The sequence below is a fragment of the Ahaetulla prasina genome, chromosome 2, assembly GCF_028640845.1.
Source record: "Ahaetulla prasina isolate Xishuangbanna chromosome 2, ASM2864084v1, whole genome shotgun sequence".
NCBI classification, from domain to species: Eukaryota; Metazoa; Chordata; class Lepidosauria; order Squamata; family Colubridae; genus Ahaetulla; species Ahaetulla prasina.
The window spans coordinates 147,333,892-147,350,953 of record NC_080540.1 but is presented as its reverse complement, the minus strand read 5'-3'; the positions used below and the strand labels follow the sequence as shown (position 1 = coordinate 147,350,953).

Sequence of the window (17,062 nt, the reverse complement as noted above, 5' to 3'; positions counted from 1 at the left end):
GGGACCTTGAAGGCCTTCCAGTTCAGCTCTAGCTTGAGTGGGAGAATTTATATCATGCCAGACAAACAGTTCTCAAGTCTCTTACTGAAAACCACCTGTGATGGAGCACCAACAACTTCTGAAGGCAAGTCCTTCCGCTGGTTAATTGTCCTCACTCTCAGGAAAATTTTCCTTCGTTCCAGGTTGGATCTCTCTTTGATAAGTTTCCATCCGTTACTTCTTGTCCTGCCCTCAGGTGCCTTGGAGAATAGGTCAACTCCCTCTTCTCCATGACAGTCCCAAGTACTGAAAGACAGCTATCATGTTACCCCTTAGTTCTTCTCTTTATTAGACTAGGTACACTTAGTTTTCCCAACCACTCATAGTATGGTTTAGCCTCTAGAACCCTTATCTGTTTTCTTCTGTATACTCTTTCTAGGATCTCAGCATCTTTTTTGTGGGACATTATCAATAAATTTAAAACAATTAAGAGCCATATACAAAGATACAATAGGCCTGCCCCTTGAAATTAAATATAAGCCATTTATTTCATAGTAAACCTTGCCAAGAAAAATGTAGGGACTTATCCAGGCAAACTTTGAGAACCAGACACAATTGAATAGAAGGAACAAAAACTGCACTGCAACTAGCATGAGCTGAATATTACTTTCTTTTGATTCCAGGAGTGTGAAGGCAATTGATACCATAATCTGGCCCCCTAAATAATTTCACTCAATCCTGAACAAATATTTCCTTTAATGCAACTCAGTGTCCCTTTCTAATTTCTAAGCAGATTGTCCCTCTTATGTCCCAAAAGGGTATGTTTCTATTTATATTTTACAGCAAAACTTAAAAAAAAGAAAAAGAAAAAAAGAACAGGCAATAATCCCAGATTCCATTTTTTCCCCCCAGCGATTGCAAGAAAGAAGAAAATCACAACCCAGGATAAAGCATCAACAGAGCCCTCTCTGTTCTTCCCATCCTTCATGCCAAATCACTAACATTTAATTATATCTCAAGGATTTCATGAGGTTTCCCCCCCCCTACAAACCTACTGTACAGACATACATATTTAGAGAAATCTGTGAATAACTGCCAGCACACCAATTGACACAAAGGAATGTCAAAGGGACACATTTCATTGCTATCAGATAATGTGACTGATCATGAGTCAAAAAGGAATACATATTTTTGCGCAGTGATTCAACTACTCCTGTACAAAGTGTGAGGCTTCGTTTTCATGATGCAAGTCCATCCTTCATGCAGGTTGACATCCTTCGTTCAAGTTGCAAAGCAATATGTGAAACCATTCTTTCAGTTCTAGGCACCCTATCTTCAACTTCTCAAAACTGTGGAAATATCCAATTTGACTGATGATTAATTATGTGCTATCAAATCATGGTCAACTCTTTGAGATCAGATAGATTTTTTCCATGATAATTTGTTCCCAAGCTGGTCCTTCAAGGCTCACTACAACACACACACCACATCACTACTGTAACCGAATCTATCCATCCTTTCTGCTGATTGTCCTCATCTTCTCTTTCCTTCCACCTTTCCCAGCATTAAAGCTTTCTCAAGATCTTTGCATAATGTGTCCAAAATAGGAGAATTTGATCTTAGTCATTTGTATCAGAACTTTGAATTGGATTGTTCAATGATCTTTTTGTTTGTTTTCAGTGAAGGAAAAACCAGTGATAAAAATGTTCTTTCATTATTCTCGTTCTCTCTTCCATCTTCACATTAATATTAAAATAATTTGAATGGTGGTTATCAGGCATTTATTTTATAAACCATTTATCATTTCCCATCATAAGGTGGCCTCTCTTCATTCCCTCCACAGAAACCAATTTGACCCGCAAAAGTGTTCCAGTAGCATTTTTGACAGAGTTGCCCATTGTATCTAAACAGTGAACTTAGAAGGGACAGAACAATTACAGATGGTGCCCAGTGCTGTGCCCAGTATCGTTCTATCTCAGCATTAGCTTTTGAAGGGCATCCTGGACAATTTGAAACAAATAAATTTTCCCCAGTCTCTAACTAATCAAAAGTTATCTGCTGGCACAATTAGTAGCCCCCAATGCTTATTTAAGCAAGTATTATTTATCAGATTTTTAAAAACCTATTGTTACTCTATTCAGAAAATTAATTAAAGGCATTGTTAGCCATCTAGAGTTGCCCTGATAAGTGGGCAGTCAGCAGGAAGGGGAACGGGAGGGAGGGAGGGAGGGAGGGAGGAAGGAAGACAGGCACTGTCTAGGTTGCAGTGCATCTCAGCCTGCTTGAACTTTTAGTCAGCTGACCTCAAGGATTGCTTTCTAAACCATCCGATTATATAAATACCTAGTTTGCTCTTAGAACATACCACTCAATATGAGTAATTTGCGATGGAGAGAAGAAAATACTACTTGTTCTCTTGCTGTTTTATTTTGCGTGTGCATCGTTCTCTGGTCTTTGGAAATTTTAAAAGGTGACCTCAAACTACCTTAGACCACACAACTACAGTAGCAGCTTCTGGCCACTTGGAATGCAAGTTGTTCTTCCCTGAGAAACTGAATGGGGTTGGCCCTTTGTTGAGGCCCAAGAACTTGACTTCCCATCTCATGGACTGGGTTCAATTTTTAAGTGTTTGTGCAAAGCAAATTTTGGAAAAGAAACTAGTTGAGATGCATTAATGAAGAAAAGTACACAATTTCCATCTGTGTGCCACATGAATGGATTCAGCAGCCAGTGGGAGCTGGATTCTTTTCTCAAACTCCTAAAAGCTTTAACAAAAAACTGTCTACCATTGACCTCACCCCATTCCTAAGAGGACTATAAGGGGCGTGCATAAGAGCACAAAAGTGCCTACCGTTCCTGTCCTAATGTTTCCTTTCATTATATCAAATTAATACAATTATTACATACTTTTGCTCATATATATGCTTATATGATATTTTGCTGATTTATGTTGATGCTTGTGTATACTGTTGTGACAAAATAAAATAATATGGGCAAATTAGCTACACAAATAATCATTATTTGCAATGAAGAATTAGAGCCACCATGTAGGAGGGTAAGTAGACAACTCCAAACAATAAATACAGAGGTGCTTGTAATTGTCGCTTGAGAACATATATTACTGCATAGCTAATTCTTCCCATCCACAGTATGGATAGATAGAGACACAAAGTGCTGAATTTTACATTTAGCAGGAGCAGTTCCTGTTCTTTAATTAACATTTGGCTTGAACTTCAGAACTGGTCAGAGTTGGCCTTCAGATCAATAGCGGCCAACACTGGTCCAAACCCTTGTGGTTAGATATATGTGTCACAGCAGACCAAGGAGAGTTTGAGAGTCCTCATCCAACACAGGCCAGCAGCCATTCCAAAACCTGAGGAATGACAATGATATGCAGTGGACAGACAGCTAAGGAAGTATAAAAGAGGCTACCTGCCTCAGGGAAGCAACTCAGGATGATGTCAGAGTCAGAGTAACCACCCCACACCTCTCACTTTTATATGCCACTTGATTGTAGGATCAAGTATTTTTCAGAATCGCAAAGCCTGAAAATGGCATCAAGATACTGTGGCAGATACCCGTGGGGAGAGGGTGGGGCAACCCAGCTTGGATCACACTGCCAAAGGCTTACCATTGCCATTACCACACAACATTTCCAACGAAAATAGTCCATGGGCCTGGGAAGGATTAAAATCCATGGAAGAGTTTCCAAACAGGCTCCACCACATTCTGAGGTACATTTTCGTTTATGCCTTTTCTCTTATCTCAGCAAGCTGGCCTTATGTACAGGACCTGTGTTTAACTCATAGAATCATCTATTGCAATGTCCTTCCTGTTAAAGACTACTTCAGCTTCAATCACAACAATACAAGAGCAAACAATAGATTTAAACTTAATGTTAACCGCTTCAATCTTGATTGCAGAAAATATGACTTCTGTAACAGAGTTGTTAATTTATTTATTTATTTATTTATTTATTTTTCGTATTTATATACCGCCCTATCTCCCTAGGGACTCAGGGCGATTTACAGGCAGATAAAAATACATATAAATACAAAATAAAACATCCATTAAAAAACTTATTCCAAATAGCCAAATAATTAAAAATAACAGTATACATAATAAAACCCATTAAAACCAGTTTAAATTTAAAATCTAAAATCTAGTCCAGTCCTGTGCAGATGAATAGATGAATTTTAAGCTAGCGGCGAAAGGTTCAGAGGTCCGGAAGTTGACGAAGTCCTGGGGGAAGCTCGTTCCAAAGGGTGGGAGCCCCCACAGAGAAAGCCCTTCCCCTGGGTGTCGCCAGACGGCACTGCCTAGCTGACGGTACCCTGAGGAGTCCCTCTCTGTGAGACCGCACGGGTCGGTGAGAGGTATTCGGTAGCAGCAGACGATCCCGTAAATAGCCCGGCCCTATGCCATGGAGCGCTTTGAAGATCATTACCAAAACCTTGAAGCGCACCCGGAAGGCCACAGGCAGCCAGTGCAGTCTGCGCAGGAGAGGTGTTATGTGGGAGCCCCGAGGGGCTCCCTCTATCACCCACGCAGCCGCATTCTGAACTACCTGGAGTCTCCGGGTGCTCCTCAAGGGGAGCCCCATGTAGAGAGCATTGCAGTAATCCAGACGAGAGCGTGAGTGATCGTGCATAGGGCATTAATGCTTGGAACACACTACCTGACTCTATGGTCTCTTCTCAAAATCCCCAAAGCTTGAACCAAAAACTGTCTTCTATTGACCTCACCCCATTCCTAAAAGGTCTGTAAGGGGCGTGCATAAGAGCACAAGCGTGCCTATCATTCCTGTCCTATAGTTTTTTTTCATTATATCCAATTAATATAGTTATTGCATGCTTATGCTTATATATATATATATATATATGCTTATATATTATATAGTTACTTTCATGCTTATGCTTATATATACTGTTGTGACAAAATAAATAAATAAATGTAGAATTTTAATACCGAGCAGCAGATTAATACATCACCTAGTCTTATTTTCTTTATCTCTTCCCTAATCTTAACAACCTGTTTCAAATGAACATCTGGCTGTTGAAGTAAGATCGTTCTAATCTCCCCTCCCTTTCTGAAGCCTCTAAAGGTGGCTAAACTCCAAACTGCAAAATCTCTTATTAAGAGCCTTGCTGGCAGAAGTTGGACACAGCATGTCAACAATGTCTGGAAACTATGTTCCTTACACCCTTCCAAAGATCTGAATAACAAAGAAGCAGATATAACCGTGCAGGCGAAAACTCTGTGTATGTGGGATCTTATTTGTGCAGGCTTTTCAATTGTGCTTTGAAGCTTGAGTAGATATAAAATGAATTAAGAAGGCAAAATGTGGATTGGTCTATGCCACTATTAGATGAGCTGGTTTAACAATGAACCCCCAAGTGTATGTGAATTAGCTCTGTACCAACAGGAAAGATAGGTTGGTTAGCACACAGCAGGGCTTGTCGCAGGGACCTCAACAATTATTTACAAGTGATATTGGATGAGCAGCTGGGAAATACAATTGTCACATTTGCAGATGGCACAAAGATGACAAGTAACAAAGAGGCGAAACCTCCGAAAAATCTCAACAAGCTAGAGCAACACAATTAATTTCAACAGGTAATGCAGTTTTTCAGTAGGGTAAGAAAAATGAAAGGCATAACTACAGGATAGGGGAGATGATCCTGGGCAGCTGAATATGAGGGCTACAGTGTGATACAGCTGCAAAAACAGCAGATGCAATCCTAAACTGCATCCAAAGTAGAGTGTCCAGACCAAAAGAAGTAATAGGGTCTCTCTATTCTGCATTGGTTACAATATGCCTGCCTTGTCAGAATTCTAAATCCAGTTCTGAGCACCGCATTTTAGGAAAAGCACTGATAAGTGGGAGCCTCTGAAGAATAAAGTAACCAAGATGATAAAGCAACTGGAAGAGACTTGGATGAAAAAAATATATGAGAAATTGGTATGGTTAGTCAGAGAAGAGGAGACTTGATGGAAGACCTCTTACAGGTAGTCCTTAATTTACAACAATTTACTTAGTGACCGTTTGAAGTTACAACAGCACTGAAAAAAGTGACTTATGACAATTTTTCACACTTAGGACCGTTGTAGCATCCACATAGAGCAGGGGTAGTCAACCTTTTTATACCTACCACCTACTTTTGTATCTCTGTTAGTGGTAAAATTTTCTAACTGCCCACCAGTTCCACAGTAATGCGCCATGTATCGTCGTCTGCGCATGCCTCTTGTGCATTGTGGATTGGGTTGGGGGGGCACAAGCTACCGGCTCTGCTTGTCTGTTACAGCTGGGTGGTGGTGGTGGAGATGCGCGAGTTATTCTGGGACGAGGCTCTTTTGTTTGCGGTCGCACTATAGCACAATTTAGTTTCACTTAGGTAACGTGAACTAAACTTATGCGCGGGCGATACAAATAGTATATTTTCAGAAATTTAAATTATCACGGGGAATTTTATGAAAACCTAATGAAAATGTTTTTAAATAATGCAATGAAATTTTTTTTAAAAGTCAATTAAATTTAAAAAAAGGAAAGTGCTTCAGTATCGGACAAAACCACTACCGGCCACCATGAAAGCTAGAACGCCCACTAGTGGGAGGTGGGGACCAGGTTGACTACCACTGACATAGATCCACAACTGACTCACATTTATGATGGTTGCAGTGTCCTGGGGTCATGTGGTCACATTTTTGTGATCTTCAAAATCACAAAGCAAAGTCAATGGGGAAACCAGATTCACTTAACAACCATGTTACTAACTCAACAACTGCAATGGTTCAGGGGGAAAACTCACTCAACGTATTTCTCACTTAGCAACATAAATTTTGGCTCTATTGTGGTCGTACGTTGAGGACCACCTGTAGTTTCCAAAGTGTAAATGATAGATAGACTTATTCAGTTTTAATTTTTGAAGACAAGACAACACAAGACAAGACAAGACACAATGGGTTTAAATCAGGGGTGAAATCCAGCAGGTTCCAACAGGTTCTGGAGAACCGGTAGCAGAAATTTTGAGTAGTTCGGAGAACCAGCAAATGCCACCTCTGGCTGGCCCCAGAGTGGGGTGGGAATGGAGATTTTGAGGTATCCTTCCCCTGCCACGCTTACCAAGCCACACCCACCAAGCCACACCATGTACACCAAGCCAACGCCCACAGAACCCGTAGTAAAAAAATTTGGATTTCACCACTGGTTTAAATTAGCAGGAAATAGACTTCAATTGGTTATCAGGAAAGCATTAATTTTAATACTAAACTGCTAATTCTCCTCCTTTTCCTTTTCTGTTTTATAATCCCTACATTTCATTGTTTAAAATGAATGTTTGATGTTGTAAGCAATCAGTGGTGGGTTTCAAATTTTTTTACTGCCAGTTCTGTGGGTGTGGCTTGGTGGGCATGGCATGGTTTGATGGGTGTGGCTTGGTGGGCGTGGCAACGGAAGGATACTGTAAAATCTCCATTTCCATCCCAATCCAGAGGAAGGTTACTGCAAAATCCCCATTTCCTCCCAATCAGCTGGGACTTGGGAGGTAGACAATAGATGGGGGTGGGGCCAGTCAGAATTTTTACAACCGGTTCTCTGAACTACTCAAAATTTCTACTACCGGTTCTCCAGAACTGGTCAGAACCTGCTGAAACCCACCTCTGTAAGCAATCCAGGTGGGCAGCAAGCAAATTTAATAAATAAATAGCAAATATTAAAAATATTATTTTAAAAAACCCAACCCTACAGCAAAGAGACTGTTCCATTTAAATATTTTTTAAAAACACCCTGAAAAGTAGTTAATGATACCTCTTTCCTTTTCTTGGTAGTAAGAGGTATTTAACAACAGAGCAAATTGCTTGGGAGGTAATGGATTCTCTGTCATTGGAAATATTTAAAGACAGCCTGGATGGCCATCTGCTGAAGAGAGAAGATTCCTGGGTTAGGCAGAGGGCTGACTAGATAATTTTCAAGGTCACCTCCTGCCCTTACATTCTTTTATTCCGCCCTGTGTAATCTGGATCATAGCATGCCTCCAGCAGTGGGACAGAACATTACTGAACAGTGCTGATGCAGGAAATAACTAATTGTGACTTGTGGGATTTTACAAAAGTAGAAGCTGAAATTTATACTAAAGATTCCTGAGTAATATAGAGAAATTACCACTCTCTTTCTCTCTTTCTCAACCACGTTGAGTCTCTGAATGGGCAGATTTCAAGCCCTCGGTTAGGAATTTGGCCCATTCTGGTTGCAAGGATGAAGTGTTCCTACCAAGAATTTCCCATGTCTCTGCATGACTATGCCTATTCATTGGCAGGGTTCCATTTCTGAAGGTGTCCTAATTTTGCTGGTCTCTCCAGAAATGACATTTTAAGAACTTAACCTGACCTTTCTTGTTCTTTCCAATTTTGTGGACACATGCCATTTGGATATGAAAACCACGTTGCCTTAGGTCAAGGATGGACAACTTCATTTAAGCCAGGGGATGCAGAAAGCCTTCCGAGGACTTAGCGAGGAGCTGAAAAATGTTGGTTCTATGTTTTGCTCAATTTTGAAGTTGGGAGGGCTAAGCATGAGGATGGGAGCCTTTTATATCAGAGACATCTTGAGTCTGGTGAGAGTGGAGTAGAGACAAGAGTGGAATGGGAATGGATGGAGAGCTCCACCATTTAAAGTGTGAGGAATAAAGGACCTACACAAAGCAAAAATCACAGTGTTGTAACTGCCAATGTTGCTGCTAGAGATCAATGGTGCAACAACAGAATGCTCCAGAGGCAGTCAAAGGGATGATCAAAGCCACATTAAGCCTAGAGACCACAGGTTGCTCAATCCTGCCTTAGAAAGGGGGATCAACCAGATAAAACTCTTCTCCAAGGTTATGCTAGTGTCAGGCACAAAGGATCAGTATCACATGTAAATTCCAATTCAGAAGGTTTATTACTCAAGAATATTACACAAGAATATGGTCAACTAACCATATTGTGTTTATTACACAAGAATATGGTCAACTAACAGTCAGTACTAAACTGCCGCTAGATGAACATGTAACGATTCTAGGCTGAGTCTGCTCTTGACTCCACCCCCAGTCTAGGCCTGCTCTCCTTCTATATCTGGTCTATGACCAAAATAAAAATATGATTGACTCAGGGGTGAAATGCTCCTGATTCGGACCGTATCGGCCAATCCAGTAGCGATGGTGGCGGGTTGTTTGGAGAACCGGTAGCAAAAATCCCTGGCCTCCCTACCCATGCCCACCCAATCACCCAGTCACCCGCTTGTCCATTTGCCCGTTTGCCGCTTCTTTCCGGCTCTCTTGCTTTTCCCGCCCAAATAGTAGGAATAGGTTGTAAAAAATGCTTTTAAAAGGTAAAAAAAAAAGCTCTGAGGATCTCAACAGAGCTGCGCAGTCGTCAGAGCCTTTTTTTACTTTTAAAAGCATTTTTTATAGGCCGAATAGGTTGTAAAAAATGCTTTTAAAAGTAAAAAAAAAAGATTGCGTGCCACAGTTGATCACACATACCCCCCCGTGCACTGTTCTACTTACCTCATGCTTCCTTTTGGTGTGCACTGTCTATGCGCACCTTTCATTTGGTGCATGATGTGCACTGTGCATGCATGCGCAGTGTGCGTTTGGCACACAGTGTGCATGCGCAGCCAGTTAACCAGTTCAGAGTTCACCACTGGATTGAGTCTTCCCCAAGGTGGGGTAAAAGCCCAGTTTGGAAGCATGGGAATGCTACAGTTTGAGCAGATATAAAATAAACAGTGATTGGATCAGAGCTGGGTTTCAGCAGGTTCTGACCAGCTCTGGAGAACCGGTAGCGGAAATTTTGAGTAGTTTGGAGAACTAGTAGTAAAAATTCTGACTAGCCCTGCCCCCATCTATTCTCTGCCTCCCAAATTCCAGCTGATCGGGAGGAAATGGGGATTTTTGCAGTAACCTTCCCCTGGAGTGGAATGCGAATGGAGATTTTACAGTATCTTTCCCCTGCCACGCCCACCAAGCCACGCCCACCAAGCCACACCATGCTCACCAAGCCACGCCCACAGAACCGGTAGTAAACATTTTTGAAACTCATCACTGGATTGGATAGCTAGGCAGGGAGACAGAATTGACAAAGCATCTCAGACTTTATATTACTCTGATTTCCTGTTCCCCAATTAACTTAACCTTAAACTTTTGTACCTTTTGTACATAACGGCTTGAAGTAGTATGTGGTTATAGAGCAAGAAAGCAAAGCAGAGTGGATTGAAAACGGCTTATTCTAATTCCATGTGTGCACCTTAACATTAAAATTGTCTGGTTTTATGTGAAGATTAGCCCCGAGGTTCTTTCGGGGAGATGCTTGCGCAACTCTGAGACCTTGGGCACTTGCAGGGATTTGTATGAGTCAGAATTTCTTCTGCCACCCTGCCCATCAGGCAAATAGCAATTTTAAAAAAAATAGTAGCAACCTTTTCACAGTAGCCTTGCACATTGGAAGCATGATCTTTTAATTATTCAGACTTGAACCCTTGCATCAGCCCAAACAGTCACTTTTCCGTGAGATGGGAAATCATATAAATGTGATTATTAAATAAATAAATCCAATCAAAGCCAAGGCTGGGTGCTGTGACCCAGGTTCCTGGACCCAGATGATTCAGAAAGTGAGGGAGAAGACCTGGCAGGCCCTGCTTCTCTTGGGCCCTCTCCCTCCCTGGCACCCACTCAAAGGGAGGAGGAGGGGCCGGCAAGGCCTGATTCTCTCGAGCCTTCTTCTGATTTGGCAACGCCCCAAGAACAGTTTTGGAGTGATGCAAGACTGCGCAGACGTGACCGGCGCGCGCAGCAGAAGCAGCGTTGGGATAAAGCCAAGGAATGATGGTCATGCAGTGACATCTGCAGAGACTATAAATAGGAGGCGGGACTTCCTGGTTTTTTGTCTTGGACAAAGCAATGAATTTGCGCGGGCAAACTGTATCAATGGAGGGAAGAATATATTCGTGAGTAATTCTGGCCTTATCTATAATTTCCTCGTTATCTCCAGAAACTTGGCAGGCCCGTGGGTAGACGTGGCCAGGACATTTATCTATGTAAATAAATTAGAAAAGAAGGCCTTTGACTGACTCTTTGCTGGGAGTATTGGGGGAGGGAAACAGAACACTGGGCCAAATTGCAAGCAAAGAGCTAAGGCATATCCAATGGCTGACAGGGTAAAGGAAGATGGCTCTACTTTTGCCACTGACTAGAAGTTTAACCTTCCCCTACAAAGGACAAACTACTGAATCAAAAATGCTTCCTTTGTGGCTTTCAACCTCTTCCCAACATGGGTGACGGTGGCAGGAATCCCACATGTTTCTCAGGGGATAAAAAAAAGGAGGCTGGTGACAAAAGGATGAGGAAGTGCTGCCAGGAACCGTGTGTGGTCCAACCATCCAGAAATACTCCAAGACCATTATGCTAAGCAAAAAAAAAGAAGAAGAAGAAGAAGAAAGTGAATCAAAGGTCTGCCATGGAAAAGAAAGTTCAAAATGTGCTGACTTCATCAGGAAGAAGAAGAAGAAAAGAAGAACTATTTATATCCCTGGGCAGTTGGAACTGTCACTTGGATAAATCACCCACCACAGTACCACTTCAACCATTCATGACCGTTTGGCTCCCAGGAGAGAACTATTTTATTCAGGAAGGCCTCTTTCTTCTATCACCGCTGGCTTAGAACATTAATGATGCATAGCATTTTCTGCAGGCAACCAGAGATCTTCTAATTATAGAACTGATGGCTTGGAAGGGGTCAATAAGAAATGACGGATCTTTTTCAGTACCAAGCCATGTAACTGCAACTCTCCCTCAAATATTAGCCAATAAGTTATATATTCATGGATTTATTTATTGCACTAGGCTGGTCAAATTCCAGCTGATTTACAGGTATATGTAATTTAAAAAAGCAGTAAGAATAGTATAAAAGAATGTAATAAGAACATGTAGTTGTAGTACAATAAGCAATGCAATTAAACTAATTCTGGTGTTTGTGTCTTCACAATCAGTCCCGAATGAGGCTTTAGCAAGCATTCTCCACTGAGATGTGAAATAACCAGTATATTAGATACCCGACTGTGTTTAGAGCTGGTGGGAACCAGCGTCTTGAATTAGAACACAGACATCTGAATAACAGAATAACAGAGGTGGGACTTCGGAGGTCTTCTAGTCCAACCCCTGCTCAGGCAGGAAACACTATACTATTTCAGACAAATAGTTGTCCAATCTCTTCTTCAAACATAACAGAACATTCTGAATAAATATCAAAACATAACATTCGGAACATAGATAGATTGAAGCATTCAAAAAGTGAAATTGTACCAGTTCTATAACCTGAAATTATAGAAATTATACCAGTTCTATAACCTGCACAGAGTAATAAAGAACACAAATGTCCAGATGGCATTTAGATCCTAAGAAACTATCGTGTATGTATCCAGATATGCAAGCAAAATGTTGGAGATGTAATTGTGATGACGCTACATATTTTCATATTTGGTGGGCTTGTAAGGATATTAAGGCCTTTTGGATAAAAATTTGGTGGGTTTTACAAAACGTTCTGAAAAAGAAGATAAAGTTCCTGCTGCAATTTTTTCTGCTGGGAATTATTACGGACTGTACAGTAATTGAGACTAAATTGATTTTAAATCTAATAACAGCAGCAAGATTACTGATAGGACAGTATTGGAAGAAAAAAGAAGTACCCACAATAGAAGAATGGATATTGAAAGTTGCCAATTTGGCTGAGATGGCGAAAATCTCAGCCTTTTTGAAAGACAATACGCAAGAAAGATACTTAAAGGAATGGAAAAAATGGATTGATTATATTCAAATCAGATATCAGATTAAGAGTTATCAGACTGCCTTTGAATGATTAGGATGTATTATTTCTGATTGTTTTGGGGGAAGTTAGGAACTGATGAGAATCGTAGGAGTATAACTGAGTTGGGAGGGAAATTTTTTTAGCATATGTTTGTTTTATTTTTAACTATACCTTGTGTTTGTTCCGGGAAGTCAGGGGGGGGAGGGGGAGGGGGGTTTGTGAAGGGAGGGGGGAAAAGGGGAAATTTTTTTTTTGTAAAACTTCTTCAATAAAAAAAAAGAACACAAATGTCCAACCAGTAGAACAAACAACATTTTACAACTTCCTGTCTATATGTGTGGCCTATTTCTACAAAAAAAAAAAAGTGGCCCTCCTATCCCTAACCTAACCCTCTGCTTTGGTTAGTGATACTAGTTTTCCAATCTCTTTGATGCTCCTTCCAATTTAACAGAAACTGTAGCAGTGATGGCAATTCTGTTTCTTTTCAGCCTCTTTCCACAGATTTCTGCTCTTCCGGATCTTTTCTATGTCCAATATAGAGAAGGGCTGTTCTGCATATTTGACCAAGGGCAATCACTTCTGATGATGAGAACTGGCTACTGGGCTCAGCAAGTGGGTGGCTTATGAGAAACAGAAAGCAGAAGATAGCTTATTTCTATACAGTATTCCAAGTGGACAACGAGTCACCCATGTTATTGACTATGGAGCAGGCAAGCACCATGCTTGCTATAGCCATTTTAATCAAGACACCCAAGACTGGACTCCAGAAAGTATGAAGATTCTTGCACTGGGCAGATGGGTAGACTAGAAGACTTTTAAAGTCCCATCCAACTCTGAATTTTATGAGCCTATGATTCTAAAATTTATGTATTTTCTTTGGATAGGGGAAGTGGTATTTTCATCAGGTTTTCTTTATTTGAAGCGTTTTAAATTGATGGATACTGGCTATTCCAGTGGTGGAATTCAAATTTTTTTACTACTGGTTCTGTGGGCGTGGCTTGGTGGGTGTGGCAGGGGAAGGATACTGCAAAATCCCCATTCCCTCCCCCCCTCCAGGGGAAGGTTACTGCAAAATCCCCATTTCCTCCCAGCTGGAACTCGGGAGGCAGAGAATAGATGCAGATGGGCCCAGTCAGAGGTGATACTTACCTGTTCTCAGAACTACTTAAAATTTCCGCTACTAGTTCTCCAGAACCTGTCAGAACCTGCTGAATAGCACCCCGGGCTATACCTATGCATAGTTCCTGATTACTGTAATTAGAGAGGGATTTGGAAATTGAAAGTTAGCTCATGACATGAACTTTGCACTATAGGAAAGAGTTCAGATACACACTGGAACGGGGTCAGCTGTCCAGTCAGAGAGAGGCAGTGTGCTGAAAGTCAGCGTGGGTTTCTTTATCTCTTTAGGATGCCTTGGTTTCACTCCCTCCTCAAGAAGCCATGACTGGACAGTACCATACTAGATAGGTTTCATCCAGTATCTAAGCTCCCTTTTGGGGAAAAGGTGATGGAGAAGATGTTTGCACAACAGTTTCAGAGGACCTTGGATGAAGCAGACTGTCTGGCTCTTTTTCAGTCAGAATTCAGACCAGGTATGGGATGGAAGCCGCAACGATCATGCTTTTGATTCTGTGTCATGGGGAAGATGAAGGTTATGCACCCATCTTTGCCTTTCTTGACCTTTTGGTGGCTTTTGATAGCATTGACCAAGGTATCCTTCTGGATTAACCCAGAGAATTGAGGTGACATGGGATTGTGCTGGTTCACCTCCTTTCTCCATAAAATTGTTAGGTAGCTCATCTATTGCCATGGAGTGAGGTACGGTCAACATGCTGATGATACCCAATTGTAGTTCTCTGTCTCTGGCGACTTAAGTGATGCTATGAATGTCTTACTCCAGGGTCTGGAGGTTGTGAGGTTCTGGATGGGAAACAACCTGGCAAGGCTGAGTTGCTTTGGGGTTTGGGGCCTTCAGGTTCTATGACTATGCCTTCTTTGCTGCTGAATGAGGTTACACTGCCCCAAGCAAATTGTGCAACCTGGAGTCTTCCTGGACTCACAATGCCTGCTCAGTAAATAGTTTGCAGGTGTGGCTGTGAGGACCTTTGCACAACTTCATACTGTGTGCCAGTTGCACCCATTTCTAGATCGAGGGGCTCTGTTCACTTATGCCCTGGTCATCTCCTGATTTGACTATTGTAAGATGCTTCATGTGGGGCTTTCCTTGAAGAGCATCCAGAAACCTCAGCTGGCGCAAAATGCATCAGCATAGGCAGTTATGTGTGTTTCTAATACACGTCTTACACCTCTACTTTGCAAGCTGCATTGATATCTGGATCCAATTCAAAGTGCTGTTTTTGACCTTTAAATCCTACATGGCCCAGGATTGGGTTATCTGAGAGCCTGCCTCTCTCTAGTGACATCTACCTGTCCCACCAAATTGAGTACAGGTAGTCCTCGATTTACAACCACAATTGAGCCCAAAATTTCTGTTGGTAAGTGAGAAATTTGTTTTGCCGCATTTTACGATTTTTCTTGCCACATTTGTTCAGTGAATCACTGCAGTTGCTACATTAGTAACACCGTCGTTAAGTGAATCTGGCTTTCCCCATTGACTTTGCTTGTCAGAAGTTCGCAAAAGGTGATGACATGACCCCGGGACACTGCAACCGTCATAAATACGAAGCAGTTGTCAAGCATCCAAATGTAAATCACATGACCACGGGGATGCTGCAATGGTCATAAGTGTGAAAAACGGTCATAAGTCACTTTTTTCACCTGTGCTGTCGTAACTTCGAACAGTCACCAAACGAACAGTTGTAAGTCGAGGACTACCTGTTGTGAGGACGTACTACAAGTTATGCCATTTAGGGAGATACATGTGGCAGGCTTTTTTAGTTGTGGTGCCTGCATAGTGAAATATTCCCCCCACCCCCGGCAACATCACTCTTGACTTTCTCAAGGTCCCTCAAGATCTGCTTGTGCCATCTGACCTGGGTACCCCAGGGACACCATGAACTAGTGAGGTGTCTTCATTATTATATTCAGCTATTATTTCTTTTTTAGCATTGGTTTTATACTTGTAACGCTTGTTAAAAGTAAGAATAATTGTTGGTATTTATTAATTGCTTTTTAGCTTTGTTGTACGGCACCCAGGGTCACTTGTCTTGTGAGATGGCTGGCTATCTCAATTTAAAAACAAAACAAAACAAACAAAAACAAAATCAATTTGCTTCCGAGACTGATTTCTGTTCACATAAATTGCCCTTGGTCCTTGCAATGATTGGGTTAGGGTTAAGCCTAATAAAACAATGCCTAGTATTAAGGGCTGATTAAATCTTGCTGATCTATTCTTCCTCTATCTGCCTTGAAGGAACAATCAGATCCAAACAGCTTTTTCTAGACGCTTTCCTCCCAAGAAAACTTTAACAGAAGCTCAAATGAAGGACATATCACCACATTCCCCCTTCATTAGAAAATTTTCCTTTCTCCTTATCTTATCTAAACTTTTTTTCCTGCTAAGGGAAGAGTTGCTCTTGTCATTGTCATTGGCGCCTGTCCTTCAAGGAGAGCCTTTAGGTCTTGAACAGCAATGTGACAAGGATCTTAAGTGAGTGGCAGGCAGAGGACATAACTTGCAAGGCATCTCCAGTTCAGAAAGGGGAGCAGCAGAGTACAGGTAGTCCTTGACTTACAACACTTCATTTAGCGACTGTTCAAAGTTACAACGGGATTGAAAAAAGGGACTGCAATACAATTTATTATTACAGTCTTAGACCAGAACAAATAAAGGCACTCAGTATACATACACTTAAGAATCCTGGTATAAAATAATAAATAACAACTAAAATTTATAATGAAATCCAGTGTCAATTATACATGGTCTGACTATACGATAGTTGCAATCCCTAAACTGGGTTCAATGCTAAAAGGGAAATGACTAAGCAGTGCAAAGGGTTAGCCACAATTGTTATATACATCACTATGGTGGAGAAGGCACGTATTTGCGACAAATCCCCAGTGCTGCTGCGCAGAATCTGGCCCCCTGTGCTGTAGTTATGGACTGTCCGTCCTTAAGCAGCCACTGAAGATAGGTAGTGTTGGAACAGCCAGGATACCTAGCTGTTATTGGCAGGATACAGTATGTTTTTTTCCTAATCTCCGTATAAAAGAAACATCTAAGGAGTGTTGTGGTCCATCCGCAGCCTACAGAGCTGGCGACGGAATCAGACAGCGATGAGGCTGA

At 41.5% G+C, this 17,062-nt stretch overlaps 1 protein-coding gene across 3 annotated transcripts in view; it reads left to right on the top strand.

Moving 5' to 3' along the window:
- Nucleotides 1–17,062, top strand: part of TMEM198 (transmembrane protein 198) — an 80,665-nt gene that overhangs the window by 46,631 nt on the left and 16,972 nt on the right. The window contains exon 6 of one of the 3 annotated variants that reach the window (XM_058167458.1): nt 892–1,016. The exons of the other annotated variants lie outside the window; for them this stretch is intronic. The gene's annotated coding sequence lies outside the window, so the exon portion shown is untranslated. Of the gene's footprint in view, nt 1–891; nt 1,017–17,062 lie in introns of those variants that run through there. 3 annotated transcript variants of the gene reach the window in all.